The following is a 9,540-nucleotide window of genomic DNA, read 5'->3' as shown; positions in this document are numbered from 1 at the left end:
CGTGGAGTGTGGACGACCGTCCGATGGAGCGGGTGAGTTTGGTCCGTCGAAATGTTTGACCCGGACTAAAAACTGTGGAAAAGGCCAAAAATGACAAAATAAAATCGCCGTTGCCGGGGATCGAACCCGGGTCACCCGCGTGACAGGCGGGAATACTTACCACTATACTACAACGACTCCGTTGCTTAAATTAAGCCAAGTTTGATTATAAGTAGATACCTTTAGCTTTTCCTAGGGAAAATTGCCCAAAAAATCCTAAACCTTTTGCACTTTTACCAATTCAATCGTAAATATTTTAATTGTACCAATTAAGTCATAACTTTTCATATTTTACCAATTGAGTCCATCTGTCCAATTTTGGCCGATAATTACTGACGTGAATGCCAGTCGTTCTACGTGGCACAGCTAATGCTGACATGGACAATTTAAATAATTTTTTTTGTTAATTCTTTATTTTTCCATCCTTCTTTACTTTTCTCTTCTTTTATTTTTTATTTTTCCCTTTTTTCCCACTGTCAGCCTCACCCGAGACCAGTGACCTCCATGGGCCATCGACGAGGCTTAGCGATGGCCGGCAGAGGGAAAAGAAAAAATCGAAAAGAAAAGAAGAGTAGAGAAAATAAAAGAAAAAAAATAAAGAAGGAAAAGTAAAGAAAATAAAATAAAAGGAAAAAGAAACAAATTAATAAAATATAATTCGATAAACTATTAAAAGATTATTAAAAATTGTCTACATTAGCGCCGTTCGTGCTATGTACGTCAACCGACATCCACGTTAGTAATTTCCTACCAAAATTGGTCAAATGGACTCAATTAGCAAAACATGAAAATATTCAGGATTTAATTAGCACAATTAAAAGATTTTGGACTGAACAATAAGTTTAAGATTGTTTGGACAATTTTCCCGATTTTACTAGTACTGAGATGTTGAAACTTGCGTGCTAAACTAATGGGGGAATTACTAGTTACAAACGGATGGATGGTTACTTATTTTTTCCCAATTTGAAATTATTCTCCGCATAGAAGGGCTACTTATTATCATCGCTCGAACATAGAACCCTGCTGATCTACATGAAATATTTATTATAGCCACATGAAAGAAGTTACTATTTCTTGACGAGTTAATTTTTATAAATAATACCATAAAAAATTCCAAATCAGTACACCATGACACATATTACTCAAAACTAATTTTCGTGTTACAAAATTTCAAACTGGTACATTCATGACCAATAAAGCTCTCTATTGCTTTCGTCAATATCCTGTTAAGTTATTGATATGGAAACATATGTGACAAGCGACTCGTTTGACGTGGATCTGACGTGGAAATTCAGCGTAGATGGTTTTAAACGACATTATCATGGGGAAGCCAAATCCGAAGACAATAAACTGAGATTGCGAATTATGGCGAAATTGAATCCACTACTCTCTCTCCCTAATCACCAAAATTTTTGGGAAAAATTAGAGATTTCAACATATTATCGAAACACAAGGGATCTTTTGTTTGGAAGGGAAGTTGATAATTCAGACAGACAAGCATGCAGAACTTGCTACTGAAGATTACAACAATGGAGGAGAGTTGTTATCCACGACCATCAAGAGGGCCCGAGATGGAGATAAGGTGATTGTGAATCTTCTAGACTTCATAAATTCTTCGCTCAAGAACGATTATCCTACGAACCTGGCATGGCAAAGTTTGCGTAGAAATACGCTGCCAACAATGCAAATGCTCGCCCTAAAAAGATCTATGTTCCCCGACTCTTTCCCGGATCTTCTCTCCCAAACGAGCTTGAATTTCTTAGACAACGTCATTTCTAAGAGCCATTTATGTTGAATTCCCACATAAAAAGAATCGCCCGCCTCAAGCGTCTTCACGTATAATTTAACGGCATATTGGATAGAAACTAACGGAAGATAGCTTTATCACAAGCATACCGGTTTGAGATTTAGCGCGATGCGAATATTAATTTCAGATGAATGTGTCACATTGGCGCTCAAAATCTTTGATGGTATTAACTCCAACCTTCATTACGCATTTTCACCTTTGGAAAATTGTGTCAAAGTTGCCAAAATGTGCTGCTTAAGTGAATTCTCTCGTCTTTCTTCCCCAAAGATAAGGGTAGGCGTAATCAATTAGCTACAGGATAGTGACGTGGCGATGTAAAATGGGAGAATTCAATTGACAACTAGACAAGATTCGATATCTTTTGACGTGTTCTGATGATCAGTTATTTCAGTTACTTATTTTCCCAGGATTCTTAGTTTAGATGATCTTATGCTTGAGTTCTTTGCTACAATTGAATGTGAAGAATATCGACATATTGATTTCTAGTCTACTTGATCTTTTCGCTGGTTCTATCTCCTGGTTTTCATCTGGTTCTTGTTCTTCATCTATTGAATTTTCTCCCTCTTGTCGAGTGATCTCACTCCTTAAACCATAAATGCAGTGTTTGTCTAGCTTGGTCCTTTTCCTCGTTACCCTTTTGTTATACCTCAGCAACTTCGCAATCTTCATTAAGCTCACTGCCGATGTTAAAACAAGTCACACAAGTACCAATAGATGAAATGCATACTTGTCCATCGTAATGGTAAAATTTCCTTACTAGTAGACCTAATACAACTGTTAGGTAGTATAAATAGATGTTGACTGTAGAACTATATATTATAACATGCTATACATATAGTTCCATAAACATTTTCTTGGGTTTGATTTTGACTGGCCTTTCATTTTCCCCTCATTTCATATGTAGCGATGCATCTGCTGTATATTATTTTCCAGCCTCTCCTTACCTCAAACAGGCATAATGTGCAGGTTGGTGAAGACTCGAACAATCTATATCTTAATACTGCAACTAGGTTTGATGGAGGTCTTGTGTTGCGGATGCCAAATCTGTAACATAGAATTCGCTATGTGCAGAAAAAGTGTTGTAAGTCAGGGCTGCCAAACATGATACTGTCGAAGCTGGTAATAAGCCATTCTATGACTCGGTTAGTTGATGACCTCGACGATTTGGAGGATTTCAATTGGATTATCTCTTCTTTCTTTGTCCATGTGATTCTAGATGCGATAAAGGCCGAACTGATGTTGCAACTTCTGAGTTGTGCAAATGTTGCTGATCACCCTAGACCAAAGCCTTTAAAGTCTGAGGCGATATCTAGAACTGATGTATTGGGTCCCTTTTTTCTTTCACTGCTGCGACTATCTAGAAGTACCAAAGATGCAGTTATGTTGTTCTGGAAATGGAGGCGACCCAAGATCCGAATATGATTCAGGTGTTAACTCAATGTCTCTACAATTTGTAACTAAGGGCTAGTTCCCTTCTATTCTCCAGCATGAATACTGTATCCCTCTAGATAATTGAATTAATTTTATGTGACATTTAGTACCTCCTGATGAATTAGTGTGCTGACACATCTCTCGTGTACTTGATTTCAAGCAGAACTATTAGCAAGAATATGTGAAATTGAAGACTCGAGCCGAAGCTTTACAGCATACGCAAAGGTAGGCATAACATCGATCTGGAGGGGAAAATAATTTGTTCGCTCGTATTGCTAGAGATGATTCAACGGGTAAGGAGGAAAGGTTCTTTCAGACTAATAAATGCTCAGCATTTCGCAGTAATCTTCTAGGGGAAGACTTAGCGGAATCAAACATGGAGGATCTGGACCAGCTGGAGGATAAGCTGGACAGGCGAATCAGATCTTCTGAGGTACTTCCAAAGATTATTGCGTTACTTTTTTTGTATCTATAATTTCCTTAATCATTTTTGCAAAAAGTCAGATGTTCTTTACTTCTTATAACGCCATAACATGTTTGCTGGTCAAGATTTTTAAAGTTTAGTTGCTCTGGAAAAGTAGAATGCTATCTGAACTTCAAGTCATATACTGTTAGCAGACTAAGTTCATGCTCGGTCAACAGGATGAACTTCGCAAAAAGGTAACAAATACGAATATGCGTTACTCGGTGTGGCCGATTTACAACAGGTAACTTAATGTCCTATGTAATTGGCTTAATTTTCTTGATTTACAGGAGGCCATGCTACTTGAGACCAACAAAGCCCTAAAAAGAGAATTAACAGTAATACTAACATCTATTGAAGTGTAAAAGCATCAGAAGTTGTTACACTTTACTTTACCCTCAGTTACGGCATGATCAGTTCACTTCTGTGCTCACACATTGCAGCAAAAGAATGTCTTGCTGATCTTCGCTTATTCTCATTTTCTCCGGCATGACCTCTTTCTGTCTTCCGCCCCTCAAACAATTTGCTGACTTCCTATCATTATGCTAAAGATTTGTGTGTATCCACCTCTCTGTTCCCTCAGAGTTGGAGAGATACGTGCCACAGGTTACAGTTCCGGTCTTTAGGGATAGCGCCGTATAGTTAGTGAGACGGATAAACCATTGTACTAAAGATAAACGAACGATTCACAAACATTTTGCCAATTACCAGGCGTACATCCTGTCCCAAGTATGTGATCTGGGATGGTAAAATGCGTATTTGCGCACACTTGTCTGTGTTTCAAGTACTTGTACATCACACTAATACTTTTCCTAGGGCTCGACAAAATTTGAGTAAATCAGAAAGCTTATTATCTGCGTTCAAATAGCGTTAACCTAAAATGACGGTGAAAAAAATGCTACCGGGCATGCTTGAATGAACATAACTGATGGCCGACTGCGATTTGGTTCCACATAAGTCCAATACATAAGTGCCGTGCTATGTTATCAAGAAGCGATCTAATTAAGCGGTGGCTTCTCGAACTGATTTGGCAGCCAGAGGAGATTGATGCCGAGCTTCAATCGCCGTGGAACACGAATGCAGGAGACCGAAACACAATTTACAGCAGTCAAGCTGCTCAGTTGCAGTGTAACTTCGAACCCCTCAGCTATAACGATGCGTCGCAGATTGGGCACAATTTCATCAATTTTCCTCGGTCCAGAGACTGTTTATTATCATCGAACTTTTGGGTATTCCACCTTTTGAAGACAAACAACTTTCTAAAAAGCAGCGTCGGTCGATCTACTATTATGTCTAACATTTGATCTCAACTCCAACACAGAATTGTAAATTTCATGGACGCTGCTCGTGGGAAGAATTTTGTTACAATTCGAAAAACTGTTTACCGCATCAAAAGGCAACTTATTATTATCAGTCAAAATAGAAAGCTACTGATCTACCTGAAAAATTTACTATGGCCACGCGAAGAAGTAATTATTTATTGAAAGGTTGATATTAAGAAATAACATCATCAGTGATCCCAACCCGGTATACTCACAACATATTCACCTTAAACTAATTTTCGTGTCACAAGAAATCCTAAACCGGTGCACATGTGTCAAATCTACTCGATATTGCTTCTGTCTGGTGTATCACTAAATTGCTTACGTGAAACCACACGTGACAAGCAACTCGTCTAACATGCATCCGACATGGAAATCATCATAAATGGCTCTTTAAACGACGTTCATATGGGGAGCCAAATTTAAAGGAAATAAAGTAATATTACAAATTAGGGCCAAATGGAATATGCTCCTCTCTCTATTTCTCTCTCGCAAATCACCAAAATCTTAGAAAAATAGATTTCCAAAAACCCAAGGGAGCTCTTGCTTGGAAGGGAAGCTGCTGAAAATGGCAAGAATGGAGAGGAGTTGCTATCCACGACCATCAAGAGGGTGTTCGATGGAGATAACGTAAGGGTAATCTTGTGAGGCTTCATACATTCTTTGCTGGAGAATGATTCCCCTCTGGACTTGGCATTTCTCCATGGCAAAGTTTGCGAAGAGATACGTTGCCAACAATCTAAATGTTCGGCCGAAAAATGCCAAAGTTTCCTGACTCTTTCCAAGATCTTTTCTTCCTCGCAGAACTGAGATCCATCGGAGGAGCTTGAATTTCTAAGACAACGCCAATTCTAAGAGCTATTAGTTCTAAATTTTCGTGTTAGATCCAATGCCAGACGAATCGCAAGCCACCTGTGTTTCCATGTCAGAATTTGAACAGTATATTGGACAGAAGCAAGCTTAGATTTGATTCGTCGGAGTGTACCAATTTGGAATTTATTGTGACACGAAATTAATTTGGGGTAAATGTGACGCGTGTGTTTTGAATCTTTAATGGTATTAGTTCTAATCTTTATTATCCATTTTTACCAAGACGTTTGCGAAAATTGTGTTAAAATTGTTGGAAAAAATGTAAAAATAAGATCAACTATTTGAGTCATACAAGCACTGTCCTTAAACATAAAGTATTTAGGGTATGAAACTCAATACAACAAGGTCTAGCGACTATCCTCCTAAGATACAACAGACCTTCCTTTTTCCTCTACAATGAATAATAGAAGGAACGTGAACAACAAATTTGTATGTAAAGCCTAGTAAAGAAAGGAAAGAAAATGGAAGCTGAGAAAAGAATTTTGTTGTTTTGGAATATATTTTTGGATTATGTTCGAAGTAACAATTTGTGGGTAAAAGAGTCATTTTCCTTCATCAATTATTGCATCAAATTGAAAACCATTACAAAACTGTTAGAGCAACTCGTGACCGGATTCCAAAAAAATTTCCAAAACATTATAAATCGAAAGATCTTTCTTCTTTTTTAAAAAATTCCTCTATATTTTATCAAAGGACAAAACTTTCTTTGGTTTTTTTGCCATTATATCTATTCATTGAATAAGTGGTGATCCAATAATCTTGCTCATGGATTTGTTGGGCTTAGTTTGAAGTTTTATTGAATCACCACATTCTAATATGATACAAGGTTTCAAACCAATTCATAGGGTTTTAACAAGGGAATTCCTATCAATAATAGAGAAAAGAAGAGTAAAGCTGCATTGCACACAAGAGAATAAATAAAAATAACAAATAAAAGAAAAAGAAGTAAGTAAATAGAAGATTCAAGAGGTCTGTAAGGATCAACATAAGGACGAACGACCACCGCCCGCAGCGGCTGCGTTGGCTTGCGCTCTTGTCCCCCCACGAAGGGATCGGAGTTCGAACCCCAGCGTAGTCGTTAGGGATTCTTAAGTGTGGCGCCGTGGTGGTGGGTCCTGCGCTAGCGTCACCCCAGGTTTACCCCTCCAGCTGTCGGCCGTGCGGGGGGTTCCTGGGTTATCAAAAAAAAAAAAAAACATAAGGACGAACGAGCCGATTTGATTTTTTGTCATTATAACCACAAACTAAAGCTTGCGTATTTTTACCAGTTCGTATCTTCAAGAGGAGTTACAAAAACCGTTACAAATCTAATTTCTTTTATGGTTGTCTTAGCTTCTATCAAAGCCGTTACAAAACCGTTGAAATATTTCAACGAAAATTCCCAACGCGGGCCTCTTTTCTTTTTAAGTATTTGGAAGAGAGAGAAGTATACAAATAAGTCGTCAATCGGTAACCAGCAAAACGTGGTTTTTTTTTTTTATAAGGGCGGCACTATTTCCACTTCCATTTTGCCTAAGACACTCATTTATTTAGTTAAACAAAAAAAATACCCTCCTCTCTCCCTCTCTCTCTCTCTGTCTTCAATTTATTATTTCTTTTTTTGTTAGACTAACCGACAAAATTGCCTTTATTTTTGTCATTTATTTTGTTAGTTTCACAATACGAAAACTCGATTATTCTCAACAAGATATCATCTTATCTTGCATTTTGTTATCACTTTGCCTAGAGAAGTTTGTTAATTTTAATATATGATCTCATATTTTTAATCAGAAAAGCTGCATAGACTATTATAAATTTCCATTTATGACGGCTATAAGGCATATGAACACATAATTAATTGCCTATTTTTTACCAAATAATTTGAGCGACATTTTATTTCAAAGTTGGAAATTAAAATTCAATCTATATATCTAGCCAATTTTGACCTTATAGTTGCTTTCTGTAATAAATTTGTGGAGTTTTAAAGTTAAACATTTTAATTTGTATTTCAATGGGGTTGAGAATCTTATTACAAATTCTTTACTTTTAAGCTAACATCAGATTATTATAAATGAAAGTTTTAAGCATAAACATATTTTTAAAGTTTCCCTTACCAAAAAAAAAACATATTTTAAAGTTTTGATCCACTTGCTATTAGATTGAATTTATAATCAATATTACTTACTTTCTTCACAGTAGGAGTAGAGCAACAAGAAGTTCCCTTTTTTTTTTCCTTTTGTGCTTATGTTTTCTTTTTTAATATTTAGATATGATCTAAACATAAACATATTTAACGTTTGATTATTTTTCCATATTTTGATCAATTTTTCTTTTCCGTTGTTGATCAAAATTGGCTAGATAATTAGATTGAATTTTAAGCTTCAACTTTGAAATATAGTCTTAAACTATATGATTAAAAATAGGCAAATAATTGTGTGCTTATAAGCTGTCGTATATATGTAACTTTGGTGATAAAAAATATGACACGAAATTAAATTTAATAACTTTCTCCTAGTAAAGTCAAATAATGCATGATAAGATGATATTCTGTCAAGTATAATGGAGCATTTGTATTGTGAAACTCAAAAGAGAGATGATAGAAATTAAGGCAGTTTTTTTTATTAGCTTGATAAAAAAAGAAATAATAAATTGAAGAGAGAGGAGGGTATTTCTGTCATTTAATTGAAAAAAAAGGAATGTCTTAGTCAAAATGGGAGTGGAGATAGCATTGCCTTTTGATAAGTGCATTGGAAGTTCTAAAACGTGTTATGAAAATATAATCAAGTCTTAAAACTTTCACAAAGTGTAATTAAGTCCCAAAATTTATCAAAAAAATGCAATTGAGTTCAAAAACTTTCAATAAGTGCAATTAAGTTCTAAAACTTGTCAAATTGGTTCAATCAAGTCCTTCCGTTGATTACACTTTTTGAAACCTTTAGAACTCAATTGCACTTTTGTGATAAATTTTCGAACTTTGCACTTTCGTGATAAATTTTTTGACTTATTTGTATTTTCGTAATAAGTTTTAGGATTTTCAATAAATATATATTTTTTTTTGTTTTTCCTCTCTCTTTCTCTTTTGGAAAGGGGGGAAAACGAAAAAGGCGAAAAAAAGGGAAAGAAGGCCAAAGAAAGAAACTAGCACAGGAAACGAGCCAGCGGGAATGAAAAAAGAGGGAGTGGCCCCAAGATGGGAAAGCGTACGGATCGTGTCTGAACTCGACACGTATCAAAGGGGTGATGTAAGGCCCCTACAGGCCCCATCGTCTCCCCCAGGGGGCGTACCGTCTCGGACGACGTGCATGCATGTCAGCACAGACATCATTAGCCAGCAGCAACAGTGTCCTTCAGGCTCTCCCTGGGTACCTCGGGGCTACATTCCACGACACCGTTCTGCTGCCGCCGCTGCTGCTGCTGCTGCTTACGATAATCAAAGGGCCATCTGCAAAACCATTAAGTCGCGACAGCAAATCTGAGGTCGACACGCAAGAGAATCTTGGCCATTCCTCCCCTCCCTCTCTAACTTCGACAGTGCGGGGCATGTAACATGGCTTTCCTTATCGGTCTGGTCTGTCCCCAAAAGCCCGGAGAAGACGGCTGTTTCTTTCAACGGGACGCTCGGCTTGTGT

General features: G+C 37.1%; 1 non-coding gene and 1 pseudogene across 1 annotated transcript; one reads left to right on the top strand and one right to left on the bottom strand.

The window, feature by feature from the left end:
* Positions 1–105: 105 nt before the first annotated feature.
* Positions 106–177, bottom strand: TRNAD-GUC (transfer RNA aspartic acid (anticodon GUC)). The gene has a single exon. It is a non-coding gene; the product is annotated as a tRNA-Asp (tRNA).
* A 3,027-nt stretch (positions 178–3,204) lies between these two features.
* Positions 3,205–5,044, top strand: LOC115670106 (agamous-like MADS-box protein MADS2; annotated as a pseudogene).
* Positions 5,045–9,540: the final 4,496 nt, after the last annotated feature.

The sequence above is a fragment of the Syzygium oleosum genome, unplaced genomic scaffold (assembly GCF_021117445.2).
Source record: "Syzygium oleosum isolate NSW1041296 unplaced genomic scaffold, Sole_v2.1 Sole_v2.02, whole genome shotgun sequence".
NCBI classification, from domain to species: domain Eukaryota; kingdom Viridiplantae; phylum Streptophyta; class Magnoliopsida; order Myrtales; family Myrtaceae; genus Syzygium; species Syzygium oleosum.
This window is presented reverse-complemented; position numbering and strand designations above follow the sequence as displayed.